Source organism: Primulina eburnea, chromosome 3, assembly GCF_022965805.1.
Source record: "Primulina eburnea isolate SZY01 chromosome 3, ASM2296580v1, whole genome shotgun sequence".
NCBI classification, from domain to species: domain Eukaryota; kingdom Viridiplantae; phylum Streptophyta; class Magnoliopsida; order Lamiales; family Gesneriaceae; genus Primulina; species Primulina eburnea.
The window spans coordinates 36,737,389-36,758,377 of record NC_133103.1 but is presented as its reverse complement, the minus strand read 5'-3'; the positions used below and the strand labels follow the sequence as shown (position 1 = coordinate 36,758,377).

Sequence of the window (20,989 nt, the reverse complement as noted above, 5' to 3'; positions counted from 1 at the left end):
TGTAATTTTTTTGATTCTTTTCTTGACATTGTCTAGGGATACTTTTTATTCAAACTCTGCATCATTTGGGTGTAGATCTATCTTGAGGAATTCTATTAATTTTGGTCGGAGGTCCTTATCTTCTATCAACTGGAGCATTGTTTATCCAAACCATCTAGAATCTTTCATTTTTGGGCTAAAAAATTTTCTTCGTCACCACACTTGCTGCGAAATTGGATTGAAAATTTTCTTAAAATACATCTCTTAGTCTTTGGACTTTGACTTGGTGATCATATAGTGTGAGGCCCATTTACTTTAATGACAATTAATGATCAAACAATAATGGTTTGACTTAAAGCTGCAGCGGAAAAATGTTTAAAATACTTTAAAACAGACCTCAGGGCCTAGAAAAATTCCGGCATGACCTCTCCGTAAGTAGGACATCCCGAAAACTCAAACAGCAGTTTATATCAAAATATACTCCAACTAGAGTCATTAAATCAAAAACCGAAGTTAAACAACCTATAGCCGCACTGGCCAGGACTAAGCAGAAATTAAAACTTACCAATTACTCACCAGATCAAAAGAATCTCAGAGTCGACTAAAAACATCACAAAAACAACCAAATACCACTACATATACACGGGGCATATCCCCAACAAATAAACTACAATACAAGACTGAACAAACTCAAGACATACATATAGACTAACTGAGAGACTCCACTGAACAGAACCAAGCAATCCAACCTCAATCCCGAGCTCCACTGGCGGAACCTCGGCCTGATACTGCAAAACGACTCGGGAGATCTACCATGGTGCCCAATAGAAACCACAGAAGCCCCCCAGAAAACAACTGAGGTTAGGATTCTGGTATGAAACAGTCCAAAAATAAGAACAATCATGCATAATCATATAATGAAATGAAATATGCAATGCATGAAAGGCTCAACGAATAACCGGGATAACAGGAGCCAACAAACGGTATGATAACAACTGGAATAATGCTCGAGCAACAACACAGGGGAGCTACATCGTCATGCAACTAAACCGCTCTACCAAGTATGCGAGGTATGCCAAGCTGTGCTGAATAACACCCCTGACTCGACCTCCATACAGCTGATACGATATAACAGGATGGCAAAACAGAACAAACTAGATGACACAATCCCATCGCTCACCTCAAAAGGCTGCACTAACCACGGGATTTTTCAATCACATCTACGGTCTCATGTGTATAGGCCTATCAGCCACACAATGATCCCGAGAAAAACAACAGTGCCAGATAACAACGGATATCAACAATGGGCTAACAAGAACGATATGCTCAACATGAATGTCATAACTGTATGTCCGATGCTAAATGCCAATAATATGTCATAATAATAAACATACATCACAACGAAGACATTTAACAATTTACAACAGTCAACAACTCATAAACACGATTCGTGTAACACAGAATGACAATTAAACATAATTTATGTTTTACCGTCGTATGTTACCGAGCTGTAACATACCTATACCAACTTGAAACTCCAATATCAACTTCTCTTCAAGACTCTCGGCCTAAAAAAAACCACAATAACCCGATCATGAAAACTGCATTCCATACCAATGTCCGATTTGGCACAAAGAGCATAAAATTCGTATATCGCTCAATATTAACTCAAATTAATATCCGCCAATTGGAAATGAAAGATAACTCAATTATTTAAGTTTCTGTAGTTGAAACCATCTTCAGAATCTCACTAGATTATTCCCAGAATTTTCAAGAACACACTGCTACTTCAAAATTCGCGGACAGAGTTTCATACACTGAGCAGTTCCAGAAAAACAAGCATAACTTGTTCAATTCTTAAAGAAATTTAATGAATCTTATATCATTACGAAGAAAACACATAGATCTACAACTCTTATTTTAATCACAAGTCCAGAATCCGAGCGCATAATTGACAAAAACTCGAATTACAGTAGGTGTCCTGCACAACACACTTGCAGAATTCGATTTTGGCACATTTGGTTGAAAAATCATTAACATATCCGTTTCTTATCAAAATTTGATGATTCTAGCGGCTATAAACAGAAAACTTAAACACTAAAAATTTTAGTTAGGTCATTTCTACAAATTCAAATTACAAAAATCGCTGCAACCCAAAAACTCTCACCCAAAAATCGGAAGAATTCGTGCAGAAATAGAGCACCGGAACAGCAGCTTCGATCTACCCAAATCCTTGCTCAACTTCGCCATTTTTGACTTATACCGAATATTAGGATGTTAGGAAAACACCCCTTTAGATGGATCGAGATTTCGACGCAGGACGGAGGAGATATCGCGATTTTCCCGCAGCCGCTACACAAGTGACGGGAATGGAGTTTGGGGAAAAGCTTCTTTCTTTTCTCTTCCTTCTCTCACTTCACGTAAGTTATGTGTGTGTGTGTGTGTGTATTTGTATATATTTATATATATCTTGTGTATTTGGTTACTAAAATAGTAAACTCAAGCCCATTTATCCCTGTCTATATTTATTTGCTCTCATGTGTTATTTGAACTCTATATGTATTTTATATCGTTAAATTTTTCGATATTCTAAAATACATATTTTTAACACACTTCTAAAATTTATTTGGCATAAATAATTATTTTAATGTACAACTCAATAATTATTCTAATTATGCCAAATTACCGGATAATTAATTACAGGGTCTTACACTTCTCCACCCCTTAAAACAAATTTCGACCTTGAAATTTCTGTTTATACACATACATCTTACACACGATACAAAATCAACAATACAATATTAAGAATCAAACAGATATGGATAAGACGTTCTCATCTTCCCTTATGTTTCTCACGTTGATTCTTCTACACCATGCCTCGACCACTGAACACATACAAGTGGTATAACTTTATTGCGTAAAACTTTATCTTTACGATCCAAGGTAAAAACAGGATACTCAGTATACGATAGAGAAGGGTCGAGTTCAACCTCATCAAGCTGTATCACATGAGACGGAACGGGCTCAGACTTACGCAACATAGAAACATGGAAAACATCGTGGATGCCAGACAATGACTGGGGCAAATTCAAACGATAATCGCAAGTCCCAATATGCTCAACAATCTCGTAGGGGCCAACGAAATGAGGTGACAACTTACCTCTCATGCCAAAACGAACAACACCTCTAAACGGAGAGATTCTTAGAAACACAAAATCTCTAACTTGAAATTCTGGAGGTCGACGACGTCTGTTAGCATAACTAGCTTGCTGATCTTGGCCAAATTTCATTCTCTGATGAATCAACAAGACTTTATCATGCATTTCTTGAGCAATCTCAGGTCCAGTCAACTGCTTCTCACCAAATTCATCCCAACAAAGAGGTGATCGACAATGTCTGCCATACAAAGATTCAAAAGGAGCCATACCAATAGTCACCTGGAAAATGTTGTTATATGAAAATTCTACTAGTGGTAAAGCTTCCTGCCAACTGTCTTTGAAATCCATAACCACTGCTTGAAGCAGATCCTCGAGTGTCTGGATCATACGCTCTGTCTGACCATCGGTCTGAGGATGGTATGCAGTACTCATCGCAAGTCGTGTACCCATTTCTTTTTGAAAACTATTCCAAAACTTTGATGTGAATCTAGGGTCACGATCTGAGACTATTGCAACTGGAACTCCATGAAGTCTCACAACATTTTCAATATACAGACGAGCCATTTTCTTGTACGAATACGTCCTCTCATACGGAATAAATTGTGCGGATTTAGATAATCTGTCGACAATCACCCAAATGGCATCGAAATGACGAGAAGTACGTGGCAAATGCGTGACAAAATCCATAGCCACGTGCTCCCATTTCTACTGAGGAACCTCAAGACTATGCAGTAATCCTCTCGGTCTCATTCGTTCCGCTTTGATTTGCTGACAGATCATACAACGAGACACAAACTCAGCCACATCCTTTTTCATATTCTTCCACCAAAATTGAGGCCGTAGAATATGATACATTTTCATGCCTCCTGGGTGGATACCATATCGAGTACAATGAGCTTCTTTAAGGATGGTTGTACGCAATTCAGGAATATCTGGGACAATCAATCTACCATTCAATTGAAGAGAATCATCTGAGTGAATTGAGAAACCAGATTGGTGTCCTTGAGATACTAACTTATAAGATTTCAGAACTCGTTCATCAGTTTTCTGAGCTGACTTTACAATCTGAATCAAATCTGGCTCAATAGAAATCTGAGACACACAAACAACATTACCTTGGATTTGAAAATTCATTCAAGAGATGCAAATATCCTCTCGTAACTTAGAAACACAAATCGATGATAAATTAACATCAATAACCTTACCACTCAAAGCATCGGCAATGACATTCACTTTTCCCGAATGATACTGGATCTCACAATCATAATCTTTCAAAAGATCCATCCAAAGTCTCTGTATCATATTCAGATCTGACTGAGAGAACATATATTTCAAACTCTTGTGATCAGAATAGATTACAAATTGCTCCCCAAAAAAATAATGCCTCCAAATCTTGAGAGCAAAAACAATAGCAGCCAATTCCAAGTCATGAAAAGGATACTTAGACTCATGCGATTTGAATTGAAGAGAACCATAGGCCACAACTCTGCCATGCTACATCAGTACACAACCTAATCCTTGATTTGATGCATTGGTACGAACAACGAATCCTTCAGAACCACTTGGGATGGTAAGAACTGGTGCAGAAGTCAATCTCTTCTTAAACTCGACAAAACTTGACTCACATTCATCAGACCAAATGAATATTTGATTTTTCTGAGTCAGTTGAGTGATAGGTCTAGCAATATTTGAGAAATTTTCGATAAATCTCCAGTAATAACCAGCTAAACCCGTGAAACTACGAATCTCTGGAACATTGATCGGTCGTGCCCAGTTCAGAACTGCTTCCACTGTACTTGGATCGACATAAATACCATGTTGAGATATGACATGGCCCATAAACACAACTCTATCTAACCAAAACTCACACTTGGATAGCTTGGCGTACAACTGCTTCTTTTGAAGAATTCGAAGAACCATCCTCAAGTGTTTGGCATGCTCTTCCTCTGACTTGGAATAAACAAGAATATCATCGATGAATACAATCACAAAACGATCGAGATATTTACGAAATACTCGATTCATCAAGTCCATAAACACAGCAGGAGCATTGGTCAAACCAAAAGGCATAACCAAAAATTCAAAGTGACTGTATCTCGTGCGAAAAGCTGTTTTCGGCACATCTTCTTGTCTAACTCGCACTTGATGGTACCCAGAATAGAGATCAATCTTAGAGTACATCGAAGTACCTTGCAAATGATCAAATAAGTAATCAATCCTAGGGAATGGATATTTATTCTTAACAGTAGACTTATTCAGTTGCCGATAAACAATACACATCTGCATCGTTCCATCTTTCTTCTTGACAAATAGAATCGGTGCACCCCACGGTGAAGAACTTGGACGAATATAACCTTTACTCAACAAATCCTGTAATTGTTATTTCAGTTCTTTTAGCTCAACAAGAGCTAAACGATATGGTGCTTCAGATATGGGTTCCGTTCCTGGCATTAATTCGATACTGAACTCAACTTCTCGTTCTGGTGGAAAACCAGGAATCTCTTCTGGAAACACATCAAGAAATTCACAGACTACCGAAATATCAGAAATCTGTCGTTCATCCTGCGATAGATCAACAGCATAAACCAGAAAACCTTCATGACCAGAATCTAACAATCGATTCATCTCAATGGCAGAAACTAGAGGAATCTTGGCTTGAGAACCACGACCATAGAAATTCCATTTAGGAGCAAAGATAGGCCTGAAACGAACTATTCCTCGATAACAGCCAACAGTGGCACGATTTGCAGTCAAAACATCCATACCAACGATACAATCAAAGTCATGCATAGGTAGGACTATGAGATTCAGATACAGAACATTTTCATCATGAAACAAAACCGCATTGAACACCACATTATCAGTGATAATCATTTTGTCCATCGGAGTAGCAATAGATAGATTGGAATTTATACTAGTTGTGCGAAGATCATGCGAAAAAACGAATGTATGAGAAACAAAGGAATGAGATGCTCCGGTATCAAATAACACTCGTGCTATAAAACCACATAGAGTACAGTTACCGGTAATGACAGTACCTGAAGCTGCCTGAGCCTCATCCTCAGTCAAGGCAAATACAAGAACAGGTGATTGACTCTGTTGACCACCTTGCCCTCTGGACTGATGTGAAGGGCGACTAGGCTGGTGGGAAGACTGGGATGCTGCTGGGAATCTATTACTTTGAGCTCCACTACCTGCCTGGGCTGATTTCCCCGTCTTACTAGGACAAACTCTAGCAAAATGACCCGGTCGACCACAATTATTGCAAACCCCTTGAACTCCAACACACTGATTACTGGAATGCTTGCCTCCACAGTGATCACAATAAGGTCCACTATAACGATATCCACCACGGTTCCCTGAATTACCTGAAATCGAAGAACTAGAACCGGACTTCTTAAATTGCTTCCCACGTGGATGAAGAGATGCAGAACTAGATGAACTGAATTGTTGTCTCCCTGAATGATGATGTTGGATAGGCACTCGATTGCCACTCCTCTTAAGAATAGCTTCAGCCCTTTTTGCTATTTCCACTGCCTCAAGATAATTCAGTGGCTTACCATTAGAAACAAAAGGGTGCAGATGATCGTTCAATCCTTCAATGAAACTTTCAACGACATCAACCTGACTCGCAGCAACATGAGGAGCATATCTCAGCATAGCATAAAAAGTATCCCCATACTCCGCAACTGACATATCGCCTTGTTTCAGATTATGAAACTCTGAAGCCTTAGAACTGTAAAATGATGTGTTAGAGTAGGTGCAGGTCGAGCCAAGTGTTGGCCGAGTGTTCACAATGAAACTCTATGTATAAATAGTCTTTATTTTAATAATATTTGAAATTATTATTTTGGCACTTCTTTATCTGTATACCCATGCATGTTGCATAGATAAAGTCCTTGAATATTCCAATAGTAGAAAGAATATGAGATGCTCATATGATGAGTATCATGAAACTCATATTCGGAATAATTATATTCTAAACAGTTCCTAGTCGATTTAGCCGTCGCTAAGAAGGATATAGGCCACTCGAGTTCGAGACTAGTATCTGCGATGTGAGTACCATGTTTCATTGGTAGGGGACATTTTGATGTCCGATCATGTAGATATGTGCTCCTGGTAGAGTGCACTGAACAACCCTCCATAAAGGACTTTCCAAGTGGTTCTCACTTATCGAGTGGAAACGTCCTAATTTATGGTTGTACACCATTAGTCCTTATGACTCGGGACAACATTAACACTCTATATGCTAGCATTACACTTTGACTTGTTTACCGACTCTCATGGTGCAAAGGCCCGTATTTCGTATTCATAATTTTGCGGAATTATTAAAATTTTTCTAAATAAATAAATATCTTGCCCAATTTATAAAATAAACATGTAAATAACATAACTTTAAAATAACAGCGGAAGTCAATATTTTATTTCAAACACCAATTTAAAAATAATCCAACATGTTAAAATCGAGTTTGAATGATAAAAGGTGCATAAACTAAATCATGAGGTCCTCGGGTCTACTACTGTTGTCCCAATATCGCTCACTGGTCTCCGCCCGCGGTCTCGACCTCATCAATACCTACAAAAATCAATTCTAGTGAGTCTAAAGACTCAACATGTATATATCGTGGATAACAAGTAAATATATCATAAAATCTCATGCAACGTAAAAATAACGTATCGTAAAGCGCATGGTGAAAATCGTATCATGAATAATTATATCTACGTGCATATCTGAAAATCATACGTAAAAGCTTTGCTCAATAGAGATCTGTCATATCATATCATAATTTTCTTGTAGAGATAATGTTTCTAAGCATGTGGCCCATAACATAACGTAAGCGCCTGATAAGACTAAACCACAGTATACTGGGCGGTCGAGATCAATCGCATCCCTTGGACTGGATTTCCGTACCCATACATAATCATAAACCGGTCGTAAGTCACCGGGTGGAGAGGTCCTCGGTTGCGCCTACCGACTTCCAAACCCATAAGCATAAGGTGGCCACAATACATATCGCATATATCTCAAAAATAAACATTTTATAATTTTATGCACGTAATATAATGATAATCTTGTTTTTACCAAATGAGTTGGATCACTCCCAGGCTTGCTGCAACTTAATTCTAATATGTGACACATGCAAATAATCTTATCTTGACCAAAACTTGACAATCAAACCAAAAACGAGACGAAAATGACCAACAACTCAATTTTCGATCATGGCTTCGTACCAATCCGAACCAATATTATTATTACTACTACTTTGCATGTATTTTATTGTTTAAATCTTGTATTTTACTTGCTTAAAGTTTAGCACCCTCATTATATATTATAGTGAATTTACACATTACATTTAGGATAGATTATTGCATGGCATTCATGATCTCAAACTTAAATATTCAAATGATATGATTAATTTCTTGAATATTTTATACCTAGATTAATTAATCCTTATTTGTTTACACATTTAATTTAAGATTTAATTAAATATTAACCTAAGAACTTATTTACCAACTTAGCTCTAATTAATTTATTAAATCCCAAGGACATTCTTTTTCTTTAAGTTAAATTATTCTTTGACTTAAATTAAATTTAGGAATATTTTCTTATTATTAATCTTATTATTAATCTTATCTCTAATCTCCAAACTCTGGTCCGACCTCGCGTATTTATCCTGAAAAGATAAAACTAAACATCTATCTTTAAAATGAATAATCATGACTTAAAATTATTAAAATAAATCAAACACTTCATATATTTATAAAAATTCATTTTTAATTTAAATAGTAGCAATTATGCATAGCTTATACGTAACCTGATTTTTCGGGTTCTACAACTCTCCCTCCCTTAAAAAAAATTTCGTCTCCGAAATTCGCTTATCCTTGATAAACAAAAAGTTTAGACTCTTAATTCTAGAATCCTAATAATCCACGCTTCCGATGCGCTACTCTGATAAGATAAATATTAAGTTGTCCTTACGTTTCCTAAATAAATTTGTCTACCAAAATCCTCGTTTGTGAATCGTAACTTAAAACAACTTATGGTAACGTAGTTCTATTCAACTATAACCCCGAATTTTGACTTATCCCGCAATTCCTCGTACTAGAGGTGGATGTCCAAATTTAACGCGCCTTACTTTCCTTATAATATACCCAAGATGTTCATTAACCTATTATATTCCAATATTGAAATCTTAATAGCATCCCTTCTTAACTTTATTGAATTCAAGATATGTTAAAGCTTCAAGTCCAAGTATTGTCATTCATGCAGTTCGAATTAGGAGGTCTTAGTAAAACACTTAAAAGTTTAAACCTTATCTCAACCCCATAATAATATTAGAATAAGATCCTTGAATCGAATCTTTATCTTACCGCTCCAAACTTACATAACCTAACTATTTAGAAGTGCATCCCAATATAACGTTGTTGCAAATCTTAAGTTCGAGTGGTCTTAATCCATAAAACCCAAAATATACGATACCGATCTTCCACCTAAATAATAAAATTATTCTATCACAAATTACATGCTTAAACTATTTCATTTTCAATTAGAATAAAGTTGAGACCTAAGACCCTGAGACTTTGCTTATTGAAGCGAACGTCGCACCCTTACGTATCCTTAATGCTTAATTAATACTATCGTATAAATCTTAATAAGTTAGCCCATGGTAGCATTAGACTAACTCTAATAAATCAATTTCACTTATAACCCATAGAATTCTAGAATCCTCATATCAAGCTTTTAGATTCCTTACTTGATAAAAAATCTAAATATTCATCACTTGATAACTTATATTGAACACAACTAATTCCCTTTTGTTTTTATTTCACTCAAAATTTTCGTATGAACAAATATCCCATAAATTTGAAATTCAAACTTACCTAATCCAAATAGCTTTGAATAAAATAATTTCAATACGCATATCCGTTTAATCCCAAGTTTGTTAATGACTTCCAAAATTTCTCAAGACAAAGTGTCTACCTCACCTCTTACGTGCGTCTACCAATTATACTAACCATTATCATACCCAACTTTCCTAAAGATTTTAAATTCTCACAAGGTATAATCTTAAATGTTAATATCGTGACTAAAACTTGTGACATATCAAACTTATGTTCCCAAAAATTTTCTAACTCAATGTTTATCCTTATAACTTAACTAACCGATCAAATTTACCTTAAATCGGCATCCCTTTAAATCCTTAATTTGCCACAACATGATTTCACTAACGCTTAAATTTTCATGCCTAAGATTGATTCATCCTACAATGTCCTTGGTTACCATTCATTATAACATTATAATCAAAATATCTAAATATTCTATATTTCCTTCGAGCATAAATAACCGAAAATTCCTACCATTTAAACCGTTCAATTCTCACTTACTACTAGATAAGTTCTCATATTTCCTAAGATTTTAAAATTAATTCTTACTTTCGTCGAATATCATCCAATTTTTCCCTAAATCTCGAAAATTCCACAATTGCCCATGAGTCCTCAGTATTCTCAATTTCATTTTATAGATTTCCCGTATCATAAGGTTCAATAGTTTTAAGTTTATTATACCCAAAATTAATTCCCATAACACGTCTTACATTTCTATAAATACTTAAAATCCCAAGTGTTACTCAAAAGTTCGCATTTAATCCTTAAAATTTTGAAAATTGCAACCCGACCCTTACATTTCTCCCAATCTACATTTTGGCCCTACAACTCTTCGAAATTTGCATCATTGTCCCCATAAAATTTTCCATCTTTACCTCATTAAACTTTTAGATTCTCGAACTCGAAATTTAGTCCCCAAAATTTGGTAAATTCGAAAATAGTCCCTTAGAAATTTTTTTTTCACTTAGGTCCTCTAATTATTAGTTATTACAATTAGGTCCCTAAAATTCTCAATTCATGCAATTCCATCCTTAAATCTAACTAGGTAGAGCATGTATCCTAAATAAATTCTCATAATTAATATTACATTTCCATAGATACTTAAAATCCTCAAATTGTACATTTATAATCCTAAAGATTGTCGTAGTCTTCGAATCGCTATTACTTATATGAAATCCTCAAAAATTTACTCGACTAGCAACCAAGAACCATTAATAATTTCTTAGAAATTCTACAAGCCTCAAAAGCATTCATAATTTTCAAGATTAACTTATAACCCATAAGGAGGACATCAACACTACTAACCTAAAAATTAATATAGTCAAATCATTTTCAACCTCTCCTAAAGCCCAATATTCGAATTCTTAGACATGACCAATTCCAAACGTACCCAACATGCATATTCCATAATTTATTTATTTTAAATAAACACTGAACAATTAAAATCTGAACGTAAAAACATTTCATGAAAACATGCTGTTAAAATAATTCATGCTTTAAATAAAATGCGTATATGTAAAACTTACAGACCGAAGACGTGACTTCATGAGCTTCTCGAGAGAAGTAGCAGTACAACCCTTTACAAGATCATATGCTCTGATACCAACTGTAAAGGCCCGTATTTCGTATTCATAATTTTGCGGAATTATTAAAAATTTTCTAAATAAATAAATATCTTGCCCAATTTATAAAATAAACATGTAAATAACATAACCTTAAAATAACAGCGGAAGTCAACATTGTATTTCAAACAGCAATTTAAAAATAATCCAACATGTTAAAATCGAGTTTGAATGATAAAATGTGCATAAACTAAATCATGAGGTTCTCGGGTCTACTACTGTTGTCCCAAGATCGCTCACTGGTCTCCGTCTGCGGTCTCGACCTCATCAATACCTACAACAATCAAGTCTAGTGAGTCTAAAAACTTAACATGTATATATCGTGGATAACAAGTAAATATATCATAAAATCGCATGCAACGTAAAAATAACGTATCGTAAAGCGCATGGTGAAAATCGTATCATGAATAATTATATCTACGTGCATATCTGAAAATCATACGTAAAAGCTTTGCTAAATAGAGATCTGTCATATCATACCATAATTTTCTTGTAGAGATAATGTTTCTAAGCATGTGGCCCATAACATAACGTAAGCGCCTGATAAGACTAAACCACAGTATACTGGGCGGTAGAGATCAATCACAGCCCTTGGACTGGATTTCCGTACCCATACATAATCATAAACCGGTCGTAAGTCACCGGGTGGAGAGGTCCTCGGTTGCGCCTACCGACTTCCAAACCCATAAGCATAAGGTGGCCACAAGACATATCGCATATATCTCAAAAATAAACATTTTATAATTTTATGCACGTAATATAATGATAATCTTGTTTTTACCGAATGAGTTGGATCGCTCCCAGGCTTGCTGCAACTTAATTCTAATAGGTGACACATGCAAATAATCTTATCTTGACCAAAACTTGACAATCGAACCAAAAACGAGATGCAAATGACCAACAACTCAATTTTCGATCATGGCTTCGTACCAACCCGAACCAATATTATTATTACTACTTTGCATGTATTTTATTGTTTAAATCTTGTATTTTACTTGCTTAAAGTTTAGCACCCTCATTATATATTATAGTGAATTTACACATTACATTTAGGATAGATAATTTCATGGCATTCATGATCTCAAACTTAAATATTCAAATGCTATGATTAATTTCTTGAATATTTTATACCTAGATTAATTCATCCTTATTTGTTTACACATTTTAATTTAAGCTTTAATTAAATATTAACCTAAAGAACTTATTTACCAACTTAGCTCTAATTAATTTATTAAATCCCAAGGACATTCTTTTTCTTTAAATTAAATTATTCTTTGACTTAAATTAAATTTAGGAATATTTTCTTATTATTAATCTTATCTCTAATCTCCAAACTCCGGTCCGACCTCGCGTATTTATCCTGAAAAGATAAAACTAAACATCTATCTTTAAAATGAATAATCATGACTTAAAATTATTAAAATAAATCAAACACTTCATATATTTATAAAAATTCATTTTTAATTTAAATAGTAGCAATTATGCATGGCTTATACGTAACCTGATTTTTTCGAGTTCTACACATGGGGTCATCAGGTGGCAAGGTTGGGTGTTTTGTCGAAACATATAGGAGTCAATGCATTGTAGTCGGGGATTTACCGCTTACCTTCAGGTATGGATATCCTATGTGAACTCATGTGTGTGTAGTTTGAAATATCTGATCAGAGTATGGTAGTAATTAAGAAAGGGGTTTCTTATATTACACCATCGATGCAACTACGACATGACACATAGTATCGATTCATTGACAACTCTCGATATACCAATGGTTGTCGAATCGGTCGGGATATATGAGTTGAAGGGACCGTACTGTACGCTAACCATAATTGAATGGTTCTTGCAGGCACTATCATTTGATACCTAGGGAATCATGTAAGCGATGTTGATAGGCGTTTAACATGATTGGTTGGGTACCGTCAGACTTGAGTTCTGACGTCCTTGTTATCAAGGAGTTGATAATTAGGATGGAGCAATTGGGGTATGCTCGTATAAGGACATGTTTAGTTCGAATCACATAGAGATGTGAACCCACGGCTAGTTGTATCAATGAATCATTGAGGGCCACACAAATGCTAGCTTTCTAGATCCCGTTGAGAAGTAAAATAGTTCAATGTGTTGAACGGCTTATAAAGGAGTTTATAAGCGTAAGGAAAAATAGAAGTTTGACTTCTATGAGAAGAATGTAACTTTTAATTTGAGGAAGTGTTCCTAAATTAAAAGTTGGTCAAATAAATAATGTATTTGAAAATTGTGATTTTCATAAACATTATTATGGAATAAATTAAATTAATTCAAGTGTTGAATTAATTAAACACTAGTGGGCCTGTAGAGTCCAAATAATTATATTAATTCAAGTGTTGAATTACTTAAATAATATTGGGTCTTGTAGTGCCCCATAGAAAATAATTATTTAACTAGTGGGCTTGAGTAAATTCAAGTAATGTTTAATTAGTATCAAATTTGTTTGAGATAATTAAATTTAAGTCCATGGGTTTTTTAATTGTTAAATAACCCAAATAGATTTGCATGCATGAGAGGTGAAAGGTTGGGAGACAACTTTTTGTATAACCAAGGCTTTGCATGCAACTTTTTTGCTTTACCTTTTTCCACAACCAAGAAAAGTCTTCCCCCTTGTCTTCCTAACCTCACATGGCCGAAATTTTGAGCATTCTTCTCTCCAATTTTTCTTCTTCAATTGTTGAAGAAAGAAATCACTTCTCAAAGAAAAGTCTTCTAATTTTTCTAGTGCAAAGTAAGAAAAGTTCTAGCTAGCAAGTGGTGGGCCTAATTTTGAAGGAAAGGAGGAAGCTTGTAGATCAACTCATCCCTTCAAGAGCTTAGTTTTTTGACAACTAAGTTGGAGCCATCATCAATTCTTTAAGATTGATAGATATATTTTCTAAACACACTATGTATGTCATATTTCGTGTTTTTGTATTTGCTACACACTAGTATTGAGGTGCTCAAAATTTTATGCTAGAAAATATGATTTTCGAAAATTTTGTTGACCGTTGCGTTTTCGGGCACCTTAATCGATCCCCTTTCATGATGGAGGACAATAACTCTCTTTAAACTTCAGCTTGAATATATCCTACGATGGAACAATCCTCTGAGTATCTAAAGTCACCAATGTAGTAGACCACCACATATTGGCACGATCTTTCAATTGATGCACGGCTAATCTCAATCGACGCTCTGAAGGTTACTCGATCAAATCAAACAATTCCTCAATCTCAGAAATCCATAATTCAGCTTTCTCAGCTCCTTGAGATCCACTGAATTGAGGTGGATGCATAGAGTGGAAACGCGCAACTAATTCATCCATCCTAAGCTGGTCTAGATGATCAGCAGCTTGCTCAACAAAAATATCCTCAACAACATGGACACGAGGTCTACCACGTCTACGACCTCGACCTCGAGCTAGAGAAATCTCATCAACAGGAATTTCTCCACGTCCCTCCATTCTATACGATAAAACATCAAAACAATTAAAATGGAAGTAAACAAAACATATCCACATAAGTATGTTGTCAATTAGCATACACAGGCGCAACAACCATTTTAGTGCCAAGACTCGAGTGTCCTAGACTCTAGTTCGAGCGTATCCCAGTTTACGTTAATACCAAGATGTGAGGCAAATTTACTCTAATGACAATTAATGATCAAACAATAATGGTTTGACTTAAAGCTGCAGCGAAAAAAGTTTAAAATACTTTAAAACAAACCTCATGGCCTAGAAAAATTTCGGCATGACCTCCCCGTAAGTAGGACATTCTGAAAACTCAAACATCAGTTTATATCAAAATAACTCCAACTAGAGTCATTAAATCAAAAACCGAAGTTAAACAACCTATAGCCGCACTGGCCAGGATTAAGCAGAAAATAAAACTTACCAATTACTCACCAGATCAAAAGAATCTCAGAGTCGACTCAAAACATCACAAAACAACCAAATACCACTACAGATACACGGGATATCTCCCCGGCAAATAAACTACAATACAAGACTGAACAAACTCAAGACATACACATAGACTAACTGGAAGACTCCACTGAACAGAACCAAGCAATCCAACCTCAATCCCGAGCTCCACTGGCGGAACCTCGGCCTGATACTGCAAAACGATTCGGGAGATCTACCATGGTGCCCCATAGCAACCACAGAAGCCCCCCAGAAAACAACTGAGGTTAGGATTCTGGTATGAAACAGTCCAACAATAGCAACAATCATGCATAATCATATAATGAAATGTAATATGCAATGCATGAAAGGCTAAACGAATAACAGGGATAACATGAGCCAACAAACGGTACGATAACAACTTGAATAATGCTCGAGCAACAACACAGGGGAGCTACATCGTCATGCAACTAAACCGCCATGCCAAGTATGCGAGGTATGCCAAGCTGTGCTGAATAACACCCCTGACTCGGCCTCCATACAGCTGATACGATATAACAGGATGACACAACAGAACAAAATATGACATAATCCCAGCGCTCACCTCAAAAGGCTGCACTAACCACATGATTTTTCAATCACATCTACGGTCTCATATGTATAGGCCTATCAGCCACACAATGATCCTGAGATAAACAACAGTGCCAGATAACAACGAGTATCAACAATGAGCTAGCAAGAACGATAGGCTGAACATGAATGTCATAACTGTATGCCTGATGCTAAATGCCAATAATATGTCATAATAATAAACATATATCACAACGAAGGCATTTAACAATTTACAACAGTCAACAAGTACATAAACACGATCTATGTAACACAGAATGACAATTAAACATAATTTATGTTTTACCGTCGTATGTTACCGAGCTGTAACATACCTATACCAACTTGAAACTCCAATATCAAATTCTCTTAAAGACTCTCAGCCTAAACAAAACCACAATAAGCCGATCATGAAAACTACATTCCATACCAATGTCCGATTTGGCACAAAAGAGCATAAAATTCGTATCTCGCTCAATATTAACTCAAATTAATATCCGCCAATTGGAAATGAAAGATAACTCAATTATTTAAGTTTTTGTAGCTGAAACCATATTCAGAATCTCAGTAGATTATTCTCAGAATTTTCAAGAACACACTGCTACTTCAAAATTCGCGGACAGAGTCTCATACACTGAGCAGTTCCAGAAAAACAAGCATAACTTGCTACAATTCTTAAAGGAATTTAACGAATCTTATATCATTACAAAGAAAAAACATAGCTCTACAACTCTTATTTGAATCATAAGTCCAGAATCTGTGCGCATAATTGACAAAAACCCGAATTACAGTAGGTTTCCTGCATAACACACTTGTAGAATTCGATTTTGTCACATTTGGTTGAAAAATCATAACAAATCCGTTTCTTATCGAAATTTGATGATTCCAGCGGATATAAACAGAAAACCTAAACCACTACAAATTTTATTTAGGTCATTTCTACAAATTCAAATCACAAAAATCGCAGCAACCCAAAAACTCTCACCCAAAAATCGGAAGAATTCGGGCAGAAACAGAGCACTGGAACAGCGAATTTGATCTACCCATATCCTTGCTCAAACTTCACGATTTCTGACTTATATCGAATCTCAGGATGTTAGGAAGACACCCCTTCAGATCGATCGAGATTTTGACGCAGGACGGAGGAGATATCGCGATTTTCCCGCAGCCGCTACACAAGTGACGGGAATGGAGTTTGGGGAAAAGCTTCTTTCTTTTCTCTTCCTTCTCTCACTTCACGTAAGATATGTGTGTGTGTGTGTATGTATATATTTATATATATCTTGTGTATTTGGTTACTAAAATAGTAACTCAAGCCCATTTATCCCGGTCTATATTTATTTTCTCTTGTGTGTTATTTAAACTCTATATGTATTTTACATTGTTAAATTCTTCGATATTCTAAAATACATATTTTTAACACACTTCTAAAATTTATTTGGCATAAATAATTATTTTAATTTACAACTCAATAATTATTCAAATTATGCCAAATTACCGGATAATTAATTCCAGGACCTTACATATAGTATTGTGAGCATTAATCTTCTAGTCTCATTTTCTTGTGTATAGGACTTCAACATTTGTAGGAAATTGTTTCCAAACTGAATGTTAGCTCAACCAAGGAAATAAATCGGTGTTGTTTTTACTTTGTACCAAAATATTTGTCCAGCACTTCTAATTAATATTTCCATCATTTTAATCCTTTTACATAATATAAAGATACGTTTAGAGAAATCTTGTCCAGCAATCTAAGGTAATTTTTCCAATTCTTTTGGAAAAATTCAATTTTTTTTTTTGCGTACAGATTTCAGCCCTGGATCAGTATAAGCAGCAAAATATTTTGTTTTATATTGTTCATATAACATCCCTATAAGGATGTATATCGAGAATGAGCTTGTGGTAATTGGATGTTCCACATTCTATCCTCTGCTATGAATTCCCTTCCATTCTCTAGTCGTTTTCAAGGTTTGCGCTACTCAGGAAACTCTAGCCCATGAACCAATTGATCTGATTTTTTCCTAGGATTCCTTTGATGTGAACTTCAAATTCTCCAATATTAATCATTCATTAGTAAGTTCATATTATTGGTTGTTCCAAATAGTATATAGTTGACAGGATCGATTAGGGGGTAAATCGTTGAGCTACAATAGATCGGTTCTTGAAATATTGAACACTGATGAATTAAACCATGTTTGATATGAAATCAAGCGGAAAACACTCGAAATAATCCTTCGTAGAAACCGATTAAATGTTTTGTAAAACATTTAAAATATATGCAAGTTGAATGAGTAAAAATATTTTGGTTGAAGCATTTTATCAAATATTTGGTATTCAATATTTTGTATTTGAAGAACACATAAAATACTTCAACAATGCATCCTTAAAACAATGGAAATGATAAGTAAATACAATAAACAAATAGACACGAATTTGTTTATGGATGTTCGGAGACTTCAAATGCTCCTACATCACCATTTCTTCCTCTTGGGAAGGATTCACTAGAAGAATTTGATTTATACAACTCTTTGTACAAACCCACTCCGGAAGGACAACGCCCAACTAGAACTCCTAGCATTCAAGATTGTAGACAGCACCTCACAATCAGTATATTGTTTAATGTCTCATATGCAAAGATTACAAACACAATGTTTTACGTCTTTGTGTAAAGACTCACTCAACTAATATTTGAAGTTCAACTCTCTTATATATGTGTGAGTGATTGTGTGTGAGGAATTTATCCTTTACAATGTACATCTCAAATGTATCCTCACACAAGGGCTTATGCTCTCAACTAACTTATTTCTTCATGTTAACTTCCCATACTTTGAATCCTCTTCAAAAGCTCTTGTTTGATCTTCTAGATGTTGTATTTATAGGCCCCAACAATGATATATACGTTAGATACAAGAATATGATCGTTTGGAAAGTTTCTGTACTGTTTCTAAAATTACGACGGTCAAATTCGCCTTGCTGGACATTTTCTCGACTGGTCAACTCAACTGGCCGTTCATTTCAGCTGGTCAGCAGCTGGTTTGGTTCAGTTGGTCAACTGCTGGTTTGGTTCAGTTCAGCTGGTTCAGTTGGTCCAGTTCAGTTGATCAACAGTTGGTTTGGTTCAGTTGGTCTAGTTCAGTTCAACTGGTCTGATCCAGTTTCAGTTGGTCAGCAGCTGGTTCAGTTATGTTTCAGCTGGTCAGCTGCTGGTTCATTTTAGTTCATTTTAGCTGGTCAGCTGCTGGTTCAGTTGAGTTTCAGCTGGTGTACTGAAATCAGCCTAGCTGATTTAAGTTTGTGCAGAACTAGTAGTTTCATCAGTCAGCATCTTAGGCTTCGATTCAGACTTTGAATTCTGAAGATGATTTGTAGATCATCATCTTATCTTTCCAACGCATACTGAATCGCTTCATTTCGATAACCGAGCTGACAGATATGACGAAAATTCCACAACTGCTCAAACCCAACTGATTGTTGTTTTCGTGCAATCGATTTGATAATTTAGCGATCATTTAGACCTTGATAACATCCGAATTTGCCCGACTGACGTGAACTACGACTTGTTTCAAATTGAGTTTTCTGATCATTCAAGTTGGCGGATTGTCATTTGGATCATCCAGTTGAGAGAGATCATTGAAATATCGAAGCTTTTCCAGAAATTCAGTTTGTGTAGAATTCAGTTTCAGTTTGCTTCTTGTTTTAATAACTTCACACTTGAGTAAATATATTAGAAACACAATAACAAGTTTTTTTAACATCAAAATCAAGATTGCGAACATGAAATGTTCCAACAATAGTATTAAAATAATAGTTTTCTTTGTCTTATAATATCACATACTATTTCGATTTCTTCAATCCTTCTGGACATCTGAGTTTTCCTATTGTTGAAAAGAAATGTGTTCTTGGTTGAACTTCTTGAATAAGTGTTTTACTCCATCTTTGACTTGTTATTCTTTCTCCTTGAAAATAAAATATTCTTTGTTCCAGTTTAAGAATTTGAATCTTTTGTAGAATCAGTCTGTCTTGAATCTTGATAAATGTTTATTGTATTAAAGGAAACTCGATTTTTTCTGGATAAATTACCTGAGCAACTTTTCTAGATATTTTTGGCATTTCAATAAACCCATTTCTAATATACAATTCTGAATTATGTGTATTAGATAGAACATATGAAATTTGATAGGTAATATGATATGGTTTAGTACCCTCTTTCATCAGCATTTTTTCTTTTAAGTTTTGATGTTACATCAAACCTCGGCTAAAATATAGATCTGTCAGGTTGTAGGCAATTCTTGGATAAAGTACTTCTATAATTTTTAATGCACATATATAGTTCTTAGTATTAAATGTTACTAATTATTTTATCTCATATAACAATATCAATGGGTGAATCTATTCATTCTTTAAAAGTAGTTTTTATCATAATCTGGATTACTCCGATATGAATCCATGATATGGTTCGTGCTAATTTATAAGGTTAGATGATTCTTTCTGTTTCTTAGACCATATTTTCTAAGAAATTTTCTACATGTCCTGTACAGAATCATTGATATATTTATAGGCTATTATTTTCTTTCATGATATTTTGTACCATGTTATGAGAAAAAGTTGTCTGGATATACAAATCTTCATGTGTTTCGTGTTGAAACACTTCGTCTTCAGTCAGATTCCGATTTTATTGCATCAGATTCTTCCACAGAGCTTAGAGGAACCTGACATTATTTCCAGGAACTTATTAGACTGAATCATAATTTTATCTTTGAATTTTGATAAGTTCCACCTTGCTCTTGATATCTAACCTTGATTACATTTTCTTGTTTTAGATATTTAAAAGTAAT

General features: G+C 35.1%; 1 long non-coding RNA gene across 2 annotated transcripts; it reads right to left on the bottom strand.

Moving 5' to 3' along the window:
- Window positions 1-351: 351 nt before the first annotated feature.
- On the bottom strand, window positions 352-17,380 carry LOC140828479 (uncharacterized). Of its 2 annotated transcripts, none has more exons than XR_012117227.1 (3): window positions 17,140-17,380; window positions 1,038-1,547; window positions 352-788 (listed from the first exon to the last, which is right to left on the bottom strand). It is a non-coding gene; the product is annotated as an uncharacterized lncRNA (long non-coding RNA). The 2 variants fall into 2 exon arrangements; XR_012117228.1 differs by having other exon boundaries at window positions 1,499-1,547.
- Between the last annotated feature and the right edge of the window lie 3,609 nt (window positions 17,381-20,989).